The sequence below is a fragment of the Tachypleus tridentatus genome, chromosome 9, assembly GCF_004210375.1.
Source record: "Tachypleus tridentatus isolate NWPU-2018 chromosome 9, ASM421037v1, whole genome shotgun sequence".
Classification (NCBI taxonomy): domain Eukaryota; kingdom Metazoa; phylum Arthropoda; class Merostomata; order Xiphosura; family Limulidae; genus Tachypleus; species Tachypleus tridentatus.
In genome coordinates this window covers 155,549,034-155,561,747 of record NC_134833.1, presented here as the reverse complement: position 1 = coordinate 155,561,747, position 12,714 = coordinate 155,549,034, and the positions used below count along the sequence as shown (strand labels likewise).

The 12,714-nt window shown below is 34.6% G+C and overlaps 1 non-coding gene across 1 annotated transcript; it reads left to right on the top strand.

Moving 5' to 3' along the window:
- The first annotated feature begins 1,119 nt into the window (after nucleotides 1-1,119).
- On the top strand, nucleotides 1,120-1,206 carry TRNASTOP-UCA (transfer RNA opal suppressor (anticodon UCA)). The gene has a single exon. It is a non-coding gene; the product is annotated as a tRNA-Sec (tRNA).
- The last annotated feature ends 11,508 nt before the right edge of the window (nucleotides 1,207-12,714 follow it).

Sequence of the window (12,714 nt, the reverse complement as noted above, 5' to 3'; positions counted from 1 at the left end):
TCACCACTGTTGATCAGTCTTACTCCATTGGTCCCATCAACTGCTACTATTTGGTTAACAAGATCTGAACACACAGAATTCACATTTTGAATTTCACTTCCAAGCGGCAGTGCTGTTACTTCTAAATTAGGACTTGTTTCCTTTTTGTCATTAACAATACTGTTGTTACTGTTAACATCTTGTCTGTTGACTAGCCCAACATTATTAGTCACGTTGGATATACTAAGACCATTTTCAACATTTTGTGAATTAACACGATTAATATGAATGTTGGAAGAGTCTCCAACAGTAACAGCGAGTTCATCATTTCTTGAGAATTGACTATGAACGTCTGCAATACCAACAACATTTTGCACATTTTCATATGTTACAGTAATTTGTTCAAGTTCTTCAGACGCTTCTTGAAAAGCCTGTTGTAGAATGTCAGCTGTACTAACCTCAACGGAAGGTTGAACTTGGTTACTCAAACCATCACTTTCTGGCGTAGCATTAATATTAGAGATGATACGCCTCGCACTTCCTCCGCATGACGCTGGAACACTTCTAGTCAGCACGAGCGTGTCATGGGCATGGTTGTGAGTATCATCATCCGCCATCTTGAATAGCGAATACTGGTCATTGGCAAATCAAGTATATTTTTTTATTAAGTGCGAAATATCTTTCTCTTTTACCATAAATTTTTTTTGTGCTACATTACAATAAAAAATATACCGTTAAACTACAGTGGTCATTCTTCCAAACATTTATAAGATACTTCACTACACGTCATCATGTATAAATTCGACGACAAACAAGGAAAACTCTCGAACAAGAAAGCGTCATGGTTGAGAAACTTACTACTAGACGTCGTGAACTTCTCTAACTACGAATAAAATAAAATGTTTATAGTACAGATTTCATTGTTTGCTTTAAAAGACATATAACATTTTATTTCGTTAATACTAACCTAAACTATTTTAATAAGAATTCAAGAAAAATTACTTTACTTACTTATTTACTTAATTCACTGATTTTAGTTTTAAAAGGTGGAAATAATTAAACTGTTTTGACTTTCACACCAAACACATAAAAAACTTCCAATTTATCATTATATATAGAACCAAGGAATACCATATTACCGCCCAGATGATCTTCGGTGGTCCGGAGTGCGGGCTTCAAACCCGTAGCTGATTAACGTCAGAGTAGTTCAATTCTACCTTCTGGGCGAGTGTTATTATGTATTGATCCTTTAAATACAACGTTGTTGCCTTCTGAATATTGTTTTTTTTTTTTTCATAGAGCAATTATTAATTGCAATAGAATTACATTTATGCCTTAAATATGTCTATTTCATCATCCAACCTCTAAACATGGGACGTTGAACGGATTATGGTAAAAGTATCAATAATACCGAGATAACCGTTTATGTAGTTCGTGAATAGAGCGGTGCCACGCACATATTTAGAATAGGGTGATTTCCTTAAGATAAGAGTGTTATAAGGTACTGATTGCGGTCAAATAACTTCACATCGTATCTTAAAGCACAACAGTAATGCCGCAAACAAATTTAACATTAATGTTAGCATGCTACAAGACAGTTACCGAAAAGCCCAATGTGTCAATGCAGAATATACTTCCGTGGAGCATTACTTTAAGAAAACAGTAACCATTCCTTTTCTTGACGGGTAACCTTTCCTTCAGATTTGATGTACACGAAAACCATCAATTCAGAAGCTTACATCATCTAATCTCGCAAAAGAGGTTTCTATCTCTGATATTAGACAAGCTATAATTTTTTACAGGGAAGATTTTACTGATAAGGAGATTCGTACTAAGATACATTTTATTTCGAGTGGGTTTCTCGTCATCAAGGGAAGATTTTTGATGAAACACTTCATCGTTGGAAGACAAAATTACTTTCTATACCTTTCTAGGATAGGCTTCACATTCTGGTTGATTGTTTAAACGTACTTCAATGTACCAAATATTTTTCGCTTACTGAAACTCTTTCCAACACTGCCACTAAGTTCATGTTCATGTGAATGTTTAGTATCTGCTATTCGTCTTATGAATATTCGCTTAAGATGTATACAGACTCTTTCAAAGGTTCAGAGATATATGTGGGCCATTTCTATTGTTGACGTCTCTGCCTTGGAAGGCACGTTAAAGCAAGTTGTAAAACTTAACAAATGAAAACAAAGTCACATGTCAAAACCTGGTTCTAGATGGACAGAAGACAAGAAAGATTTTATATTCTAACTTTAATCCATAATCATTACGACACTGCAATCAACATTCAAACTGCATATAAACATGGAAACGAACCCTAAGAGAATGATTTGTTTGTTTGTTGAATTTCACGTAAGCTACTCGAGGGCTATCTGCGCTTACCGTCCCTAATTTAGCAGAGTAAGACTAGAGGGAAGGCAGCTAGTCATCATCACCCACCGTAAACTCTTGGGCTACACTTTTACCGACGAATAGTGGAATTGAACGAACATTACAACGCCCCCCTTCCCCGACTGAAATGGCGAGCATGCTGCGCCGTACCAAGAGAAGGAAACATGGTGATATGTAATTTTAATAGTGTGTACATGTACGTACACGGTAACCAATGACTGAAACAGCTAATATACTATTGCTGTACAGAGATATTTAAATTAATAATGTAATTTAACAATTAATAACTACTCTGCATGTAGATAATACAGTATTTTACTATAATAAAACGTATATATTTATTTTAAGGTAATTCCAGCTCTCCATACAGTATTTAAACAGGATAATGATTTATTGACCTTCCATGGGATGCTTGAAGAATTTATGTAAAGAGCCATGAAATTGTTCTTGTAAAATGGCCTTCAAACTGAATATCTTAGCACGTATTTAGAACAAAATATTTTAAGAAAGCAAGTTCTAGACTTTACTTGTACAGTATGTGTTGGCTTTTGATCTCACAAATTGGAACTCCTCTTTAAAACATTCTGCGCACGGACCTGGTTAGTCAAGGAATGTGACCAAACTTCCTGATGAGCAGGTATAAAATTAGGAAAGAGAAATAAAAGTTTAACGGAAAGTAGAGATCGGTGTTTATACATAATAATATTTGAAAGAGAATCTTTGTTTTTTGTTTGAATTTCACGCAAAGCTACATGAAGGCTATCAGTGCTAACCGTCCCTAACTAAGCAATGTAAGCTCAACTTTTGAGCTACCCTTTTATCAATGAATAGTGGGATTGACTCCACATTATAACTATTCCACGGCTGAAACAGCGAACATGTTTAATGTGACGGGGATTCGAACCCGCGACACTCAGATTACGAGTCCAGAGCCCTAACCACCTGGCCATGTCAGGCCCAAAACAAAATAAATTCAACAATAAAAGGTACACAAACAAAGCGATGCTGGTTGGAGAAATTTTTAAATAATATTCAATCCTTAATTTCACTGGAAAATTTAAACTGCTTCGTTTACATGTACGAATCGTTTTAAAACATATCCAACTGGTATCACTTGTTTGTATATTTTTATTTTAGTATTTATTTTGTTTTTGATACTTATAGCAATTCTAGGAATAACAAACGATCCCTGCTTTCATTTAAAAATTTTCTTTTATTTTTCCCGTTTATTTGTTCAGTTTTTATATGTCCATGAAATGGACGCAACCTCCATAAACTTTCAGTAATAGCCATATCCCTGATAATTATAACTTTCGCAAGAATTAGAACCACAATCAGAAATTTATAAAATTTAATGCTTACTTTGGTCTACAGATAAGTGTATAGACATGGCAAATTGGGAATAAATTTGTCGTTAACTGTTTTTTGTAGTATATATAGTAATGTAAATATATAGGTGTGTTAGGCTGAGGATTCTTCTGCAGTTGGTGTCTCTGAATTGACGGCAATAAAATCGACAATTAAAATAATATATGTATTTGAAACAACGTAAACGTGTATATTATACAAAGATTCTTTACGCTATAGATATCATAGTTGTATCTTAAACACTTTGTCTTGTCAAAAGTCCAGTTATGACAATTCAATTACTTTAAAATTGAGTTGACAAGCCGAACTATATTTCATAATTTTTACTTCTAATAATCATCCACTCAGGTGAGTTCAATTACTTTAGAACACCCTTTTGTTCAATTACTTTAGAACACTCCTTTTGTTCAATTACTTTAAAACACCCTTTTGTTCAATTACTTTAGAACACCCTTTTGCGAGACAATTTCTTCTTCTTATATCATTCAAAATTATTAGTCTTGTTCTAAGATATTAACCCTTTTATTCCCAAAATCGTTAACTTTAGATTTAACTTTTCTCTGACCGATCTTTTATTTCGCGTGACTTTAATTTTTCTCTCTATTTTGGCTCGTTTGATCGTTGTTATATACATGTTTATTACTTATATCTTCTACAAATCTCCATATCCTCAACATCAACGGATTATTAACACAGCATTCGATAGCCTCAATAAAAATGAGTTACAAAAAAACAAAAAAATAATACTATCTACACCAAACAGTCTTTTATATCTGACAAAAGTTTATAGATTTGTGATTGCGGTTTTAATTCTTGTTTGATTACTTATTGTAGTAGGATATTTACGTTGTTTCAAAATTCATAATTTATTAATAATCATGGTTGCTTAATTTTATGTTATACATGTATAAACTATATACTTTAGAATTTATCATGTGTCTGTTCTCTGAGGACATTAGGGGGCTTCACTCACAATTTGAGGTTCGGGAATTGGAATACCCGTCCCACTAAACTTACTCACCCTTTAATTCATGAGGTATTATAATGTGACAGTCAATCCTACTCACTATTTGTTGGTAGTGGGTGATGATGACTAGCTCCTTATCTCTAGTTTTTCACTACTAAATTAGGGACAAGTAGTGCAGAAAAAGCCCTTGTGTTGCTCTGCCAGAAATTCAAATCTAAATCTATTCATCGATAAGTAGAGCTATCCGTTGGGTTCAAAAGATATTTAATACGTGTATGATATGTTTACCATTTATTTTAAATCTGCATATATATATAAAAACTGACTTTTTTATCGGATTGTCAAAAGCAGATGCACACAGACCAGTCAAGTAAGCTGGAGAAATCTTTTATCGATTGACTGAGCCGGCGAGACGCTAGCTCCGCTGACGTGATCAGGTTGTAGTCGAAAAAACTGTTGTTTTAGAAAATTTTGAATTGTAATTGTTATCGACCTCTTTACAATATTAACGTACATGCGCATAACGTATCGTAACAAATACTTTGAATGGTCTTTTTATCGCTCATGAGTCCGACAGGTTGTTTTTTGTGTTGTTTTATTCGTGCATGAAATACATGGAAAGGACCTGTCACAATATAGGAAGCGGTAAGCAGAATGTATTATAAAGTGAAATGTAATAGAACAACCATAGTTTACCACGCCAGTCTACAAGACTGTGTATATTTTTACCGGATACCCACACTTTGCTTTATATTTTCTTCTTTAGTTAGTGAGGTAAACGTTTCACATTTGTTTTCACCTACTTTTAATTTTTTTTTTTTTGCTCTTACTTGTTTGTGTAGTTTAATTCGTCAAAAGAACGTTGGTCAAGGAATAAATATAATGGGTGACCATTTTCTTTGATTTCGGCAAGGTAAAACACTTGGAATCCTAGTCTATCATTACTATTATGTACTACAGTCTCTAAATGGATAGCCTCTCTCTTTTATTTCACTAAATTTCTTTGAAATTATTACTTAAACACGACTTTCTTAGCTTGCTTAACTTTATACTATTTTTCTGTTTAGGTTTCGTTTTGCCACATGAGACAGTCTTTCTTTATATAAAAGTAACGTTTATGTTATATCATTACATACACTTCAGGTCAAAATCTTAAGGCCAATGAACATAAAGAAAAAATATGCATTTTGCGTTGTTAGACTCAACCACTTATTTGAGTAGAGCTTCGAAAGATGAAAACAAGAAAAGGGGAAAAAAAAAAACTTTTTAGCATTTAATAGGTAAAGTGTGAACACTATGAAATTAGCCTAAACACTAGCTGGTCAAAGTTTTAAGACCACATCAAAAGGAAGTCCTGAACAGGGTAGAAAATCCCCCTCAAGAGGTCTCAGTAGTGAGTTGCACGGCCATCATTGTGAATAACTTCAAACATTCGCTTTGGCATGGTCGATATAAGCGTTTGCAGAAGGTTGGCTGGAATGTTATTCAAAGTTGTGAAGATGGCTTCACGAAGATCATGCACTGTTTGGAATTGACGTCCATTTCTATACACTTCCCTTACCATCCACCCCTAAAAATTTTCAATGGGATTCAGTTCGGGGAAACATGCTGGATGGTCCAAAAGAATCACGTTATTCGCCATGCAAAAGTCCTCTTTCCTGCAAGCATTGTGGATTGGAGCGTTGTTATGCTGAAAGATCCAGTCATTTCCACACAAGCGAGGGCCTTCAGTTAATAAGGATGCTCTCTCCAACATTTCAATGTAGCCGGCTGCTGATTGACGCCCCTGTATAACCTGAAGCTCCATTGTTCCATGGAAGGAGATCAATTTGGCCTTCATTGGCCTTAAGATTTTGGCCAGCAGTGTATTTGTCCCAGTCTTTGTAACAACATGTAATATATTTTTGTAATATTGTACTTTGGTTCACTTGGTTATTTTAAATTATTAAGTGAAAAGAAGACAAAATACAGTTCACGAAACGATAACAAATTAACTTATTTCTTTCCTAGTTAAACGTCATTCTCAACGTTGTACGGATTAGTAAGTTCACAAATAACGTTTTCACTGTAAACCAGCTGAATGTTCTCCATGTGACGGTAAGTGCTGATTGACTGTTCTTCTCATAATAAAATCTAAATAAATATTTTATAAACACGTTTTTTAAACATTAATTACTCTGTAGTAGCAATATATGTTTGGATGATGTTTATACTTTTTCTGGTATTTCACGAAAACGAGAATTTTTGTGTATATTTGGTCATTTCTTGTAAACTGTTCTTGGTTATAATTTGAACTTATGCATATTTATACTTTTTATGTCTAAATGTTTTCTTTCTAAAGCCTTACAGATTGATCGGTGCAGAAAAAAATATTTGAGGAAAGTAGCCTACATTGCAAGATGGCTGACCCTGTCGAGCCGGCATGGCCAAGTGGGTTAAGGCGTTTGATTCATAATCTGAGGGTCGAGGGTTCGAATCCTCATCGCATCAACCATGCTCACCCTTTTAGCCGTGGGGGCGTTACAATGTGACGGTCAATTCCACTATTCATTGGTAAAAAAGTAGCCAAAGAGTTGGCGGTGGGTGGTGATGACTAGCTGCTAAATTAAAGACGGCTAACGGAGATAACCCTCGTGTAGCTTTGCGCGAAATTCAGAAACAAATAAACTGACCCCACTTTATATTACCAAAGATAATGAATTTTATGATATATATCAAATTCACAATGATATAATTTTCAACTGTTCATGTTGTTATAGAATAGGACAATTTCAAAGGTTTCTTTTTTCTGACTGGGTTCATGCCGAAACGTGGAGACTCATGTGTTACATCTGTTACACAGATAATGAAACATAACAATATTTATAAATATTATACTCTCTGTGTAGACATGTGAAATGAAAGACATTAGACTCAAAATAATGTTGTAGCATCAGTCTTTTTTGGTTAATTATTTTAAATTATCTTGTGACAATAATTCACTTTGTGTAATCTGAAAACGGCTGGTATGGGTATTAAAATTTCAATTAAAATAGAGTACGGAATAACGTTTCGACCTTTCTAGGTTATCTTAGGGTTAAGAAAAAGAGCAAACAGTTTTGTGCTCTATTTTAATTAATATTTTAATACCCGTACAAGCCGTCTTTAAAGTAAATTCCTCGTTATCACGAATTCAGTGTCTGGTCCACGTAATGATAAGAAATTAGTTTATTCCTTTCTTTAAAAGTTGTTGGTCACATTTACAGCCACGATAACTACAGTACTAACGTCAGAAGGAAAAATAAGATAATATAGGAAGTAATTCAGTTTCGTCAATAGCTAACAGCGATCCAAATAATTCATTAAAAACACGTTGACTGATTCGCTCTCTAGGCTAGAAACAACTCTATCTACTTAAAAATTTCTCTTAAAATTTCTGTTTCAATCGTGGTGGGTACTTGGATATTATAATAATACCAAGGATGTTCAGGAATAAAATATTTCTTTTCACCTCGCTCTTAGATTATTTATAAGGCATGTTATGAGGTGTGACGTTTGAAATCAAAGTGAGAACAGAGTGCAAATTAATACAATGAAAATTGGTACGTGACAGTTTGCGAACAGAAAAACAAGGAAGTCGAACATTTGTGTGAGGGACCTATGAAGTATTATTTTAGTTACATCTGTACATTTAAAGACCTATTTGACGGCATACAACTGAGTAAAATAATAAAAAGATTATAAGTAAAACAAAGTAGCTTAAATGAAGTTGTCTAAAATATAACACTTTATGATTAAGTTTAAGAGTTCTTATTATGTCGAAAACACGTTGAGGCTTTGAAGCCGTTAATCAGAAAGGGTTCATTGTTGATGTCCGATCGCGGATTATGTAATGGTTGAATAAATATTGAAGGTCTTCGGTTTGTGATATAGATTGATTGTAATAAGTTTCTGGTATTTAGGAGAATTTTGATGTTTTTGTTCTATATAAGTTGATTTCTGTGTTCAGTTTCTTTGTACCACGATGTGCTTAAGCCTATAAATATGTCTGTTTGTAGGATGTATGGACGTCATGTTTTAATAGCTTCAAGCTTTTATTATTAAGTCTTCTGATCGTAACGTTATCATTACGATTCACAACTTTCTCTAGTTAGCAACGAAGAAACAAATTACAGCATTAGAAATCTAGCTGACAACAAGAATATTAATATTTGTATCCTGGGATATTCTTACGAACAAAGTACTGTAACGAAATATCTGTTTTCGTAATTTGATAAAAACATACATGTTTATGTATGTATAAATATACTTCACGTTTTGAGTGTGTAAAAAAGTGTTAGAAGGAAGAATACCTCATAACTTTCTGTTATTGTCGCCCCAAACAGACTAGGAATGTATGTCTAATTTGTTTTTCACTTATATTACAGAAACAAAGTTTATAATCCACATACTATGAACACGTATACTATAATGTGTATCAAGATAAAACTGATTCCGTTTTATCACACACAAAAAAGAACATATGCACAGTTGTAACATAAAACCATAATTTATTTCCTATAGTTTACCAGAAAGTAGCTGTTTTTACAAAGTATATTTCTTACTATAAATGGAATAATAACAGTATGTGTATACATATAGTTACGACAGAAAGTGTTTGCGTACCGAGTAGTTTTTTGCTCACAACTTAAAAAGCATCACGATTAGGCTGATAGACGTATCATGTATAATAAATATTATAAATCTACATAATTTTTATGTAAATTAAACGACAAATAAACTGTGTATAAACAAATAACCAAAAATAGGAGCAGTAGAAAGTGTTCGTACATTTCAGAACGTGTGAAAAAACTGATATTCCTGTAAAAATTTTGTTTAGTTTGGCGAATAAACTACATTATACCACTCCAGAACTAGACACTGGGTTCATAAGTATTGGAATTTAGCCAGCAAAACATGTACTTTCGGCAATTTAGCGCCGTCTCCGTCATTATCTGCTTGGTCATCATAACGAATAGGAAACAACTGTTCAGTGATTTAAAAAAAACGAATTATTGTAACATACAAGTCTCGTGTGTCTCTTTCCGATATTGCTACACAACTTAATGTGCCGAAATATACTGTTCAAAGCATAATTGCCAAGTTTAAGCTTACAGGATCAACTGCTAACCTCTCTCGTTCCAGACGCCCCACCAAAATTCCAGAGAGAGCCAAGAGGAAGGTTCTCAGAGAAGTTAGCAGGAACCCTTGTTTAACACGTAATGACATATAGAAACTGGTAAGGGAAACTGGGGTTGAAGTAAGCACCTCTACAGTTACGAATATGTTACCCTCTTCTGTTATCAAAGCATGCCATCCTTGTAGAACTCCATATTTAAAACCTGTTCATTTAGAAGCACGATTGAGGTATGCAAGAAAGCATGTAGATAAACTCTTTACCTATTGGAAGAGTATTCTTTGGTCAGATGAGACTAAAATCGTGCTTTTCGGCCACAATGATGTTCGCTATATTTTCCGTAAGAAGGGGGAACGAAATCATCCAAAGAACACCGTCCCTACAGTTAAACACGGAGGTGGCTAGATCATGCTATGGGGTTCCTTCAGCTCTTTTGATGTAAGCAGCCTTCACCGCGTCAACGGAATCATGTGAAAAGAAGAGTACGTTGATATATTAGGCACTTATATCAAGTATGATGCTCGGAACATGCGGCTTGGGCGTCGTTGGATTTTCCAGCACGACAATGACCCAAAGCACACATCGAAATATGTGCAATCCTGGTTGCAGAGGAACCATATAAGCGTTCTGGAGTGGCCATCGTAGATATCCGATCTCAACCCAATTGAAAACGTTTGGCATGAGTTGAAGACCAGGGTTCATAAGCGTCGTCCGAAAAACTTGCAAGAGTTGGAGGCCTTCTGTAAAGAAGAATGAAAGAAAATACCAGTCGAGTACTGTTAAACAATCATGGAGGTCTATGAGGAGAGATTGCGCCAAGTAATTCACCTGAAAGGCTTCATAACTGACCATTAAAGTAGATGCACGAACACTTTCTGCCCCTCCTATGTTTGGTTATTTGTTTATAAACAGTTTATTTTCGTTCAATTTAGATAAAAATTTATGTTTATGTAGATGTGTGTTAGTATAATATTTATAATATACTATACGTCTATTAGCCTAATCATCATACTTTTTAAGTTTCGAGGAAAAAACTACTCGCAGGGGTACGAACAGTTTCTGACGTGAAACAGTGAAACGTTTACCACTGTTGGGAGCTAAAAATTCCACTCATCATAAAGAGATCAGAGCAACGGTTTAATGTTACAAACCAGTCTACAAATATCACGATAACTTAATACAAAACTTGTACAGCTTTGTGTCAAACTTGACAATTGTTCTTGTGTAAAAAATAACAAACCAGCTAACAGGTAACTATTTGACAGTGTAAGACTAGAATATAGCAGCTAGTCATCACCGCCCACCGCAAACTTCGTCCGCATATTTAGTTTCCTGATTTTATTTGAAAATATTAACGTTCTTAAGCCGTCTCAGTAATGACACCAAACGTATAAATATACAAGAGATTCACCTAGACATATAAACCAAAAATATAATTTTACATTTCCCCAGATGATCTTTGGTGGTCTAGAGTGCGGGCTACAAACACGGAGCTAATTAACATCAGAGTAGTTCAATTCTACATTAGAGACGACTTACGTACATAACATTGAGAGTTGATTCTTTCTCTTCAAATGATAACTGAAAACTTTTTCTTCGGATATTTATAAATTATTTTACCATTACGTTTATACAAGATGTACCACTATTTTGTTTTTCCAAGCAAACATTCAACGAGTTAAGTATCTCGTGAGATGTTAATTGGATTATGATAAAAGTATTCAAACACTGATATAACCGAAGTAAACACACACAGATTTTGATATCTGACACTATATAATTTTTCTCTATTTACTTAGAGTAATACATATTTCTATTAAGTTTTAATCCTGTTCTAATAAAAATATCTTTACTTAATACTATCTGGAGTACCGTCCATTGGACTGGAGATAAAAAATCTCGTTTCCAAAAAACCATGAGAAATTTTGCTTCCATTTTTAACATAATAATGATTAAATGTTCAACAAAAATTCATAAAGGTAAGAATAACAGAAAGAAAGACATATTGTTTTTTACTACTTCTTTCAGTATGAAATTCGATAGGGGTTTATCCCACCTTATGGTCTTTCTTATGTCCTTAAGTCAACTTGACAGATGAGGTACAGTAGTTATTAACGAAATTATACCATTGTCCTTGATAACCTTTTCGTGTTATTATGATTCCCACTGTCTAGTTTGGTGTTGAGTGATCAAGAAACGTGGTAACCGATAAGGATTAAAGAAACAATTATTAAGGCGCTCATGTATAGAAAGAAACAGGCGGTCTAATCCTCAACCAAACCTTACCTTTTTCATCACGTTTTCTTCACTATATTAAGTCTAGTACTGATTCATCAAGAAATGTAGAAATATATACTCTTCAAAAAAAGAAACGCAAAAGGCAAAATGTGACACAAATTGTTAACAAGTTTATTCCGGGTAGTTCTGTATGACATGTGTGAAACTTTGCACATTCACTGCTGAACATCCAAAGTCTGCAAAGGCGAAGTCCACGCTCACTAGGTGAAGTTTAACGTCATTTAACGTCAATAACGAGTATGCCCCGTGAGCATCAATAACTGCTTGGCATCTCCTGCTCATGGAAGCAATGAGATGACGAATCACATCCTGTGGAATGGCTGTCCACTCAGCCTGCAAAGCAGCTGCAAGCTGAGGCAGAGTCTGCGGTTGAGGTTGTCGACGTCGCAGACGTCGGTCCAACTCGTCCCAAAGATGTTCGATGGGGTTTAAACCTGGTTATCTGGAGGGCCAGGGAAAAACGTTGATGTTGTAGTGTCTCAAGAAGACAGTGGTGAGTCGGGCTGTGTGAGGACGGGCGTTGTCATGTTGAAAAACGTCGTAGACG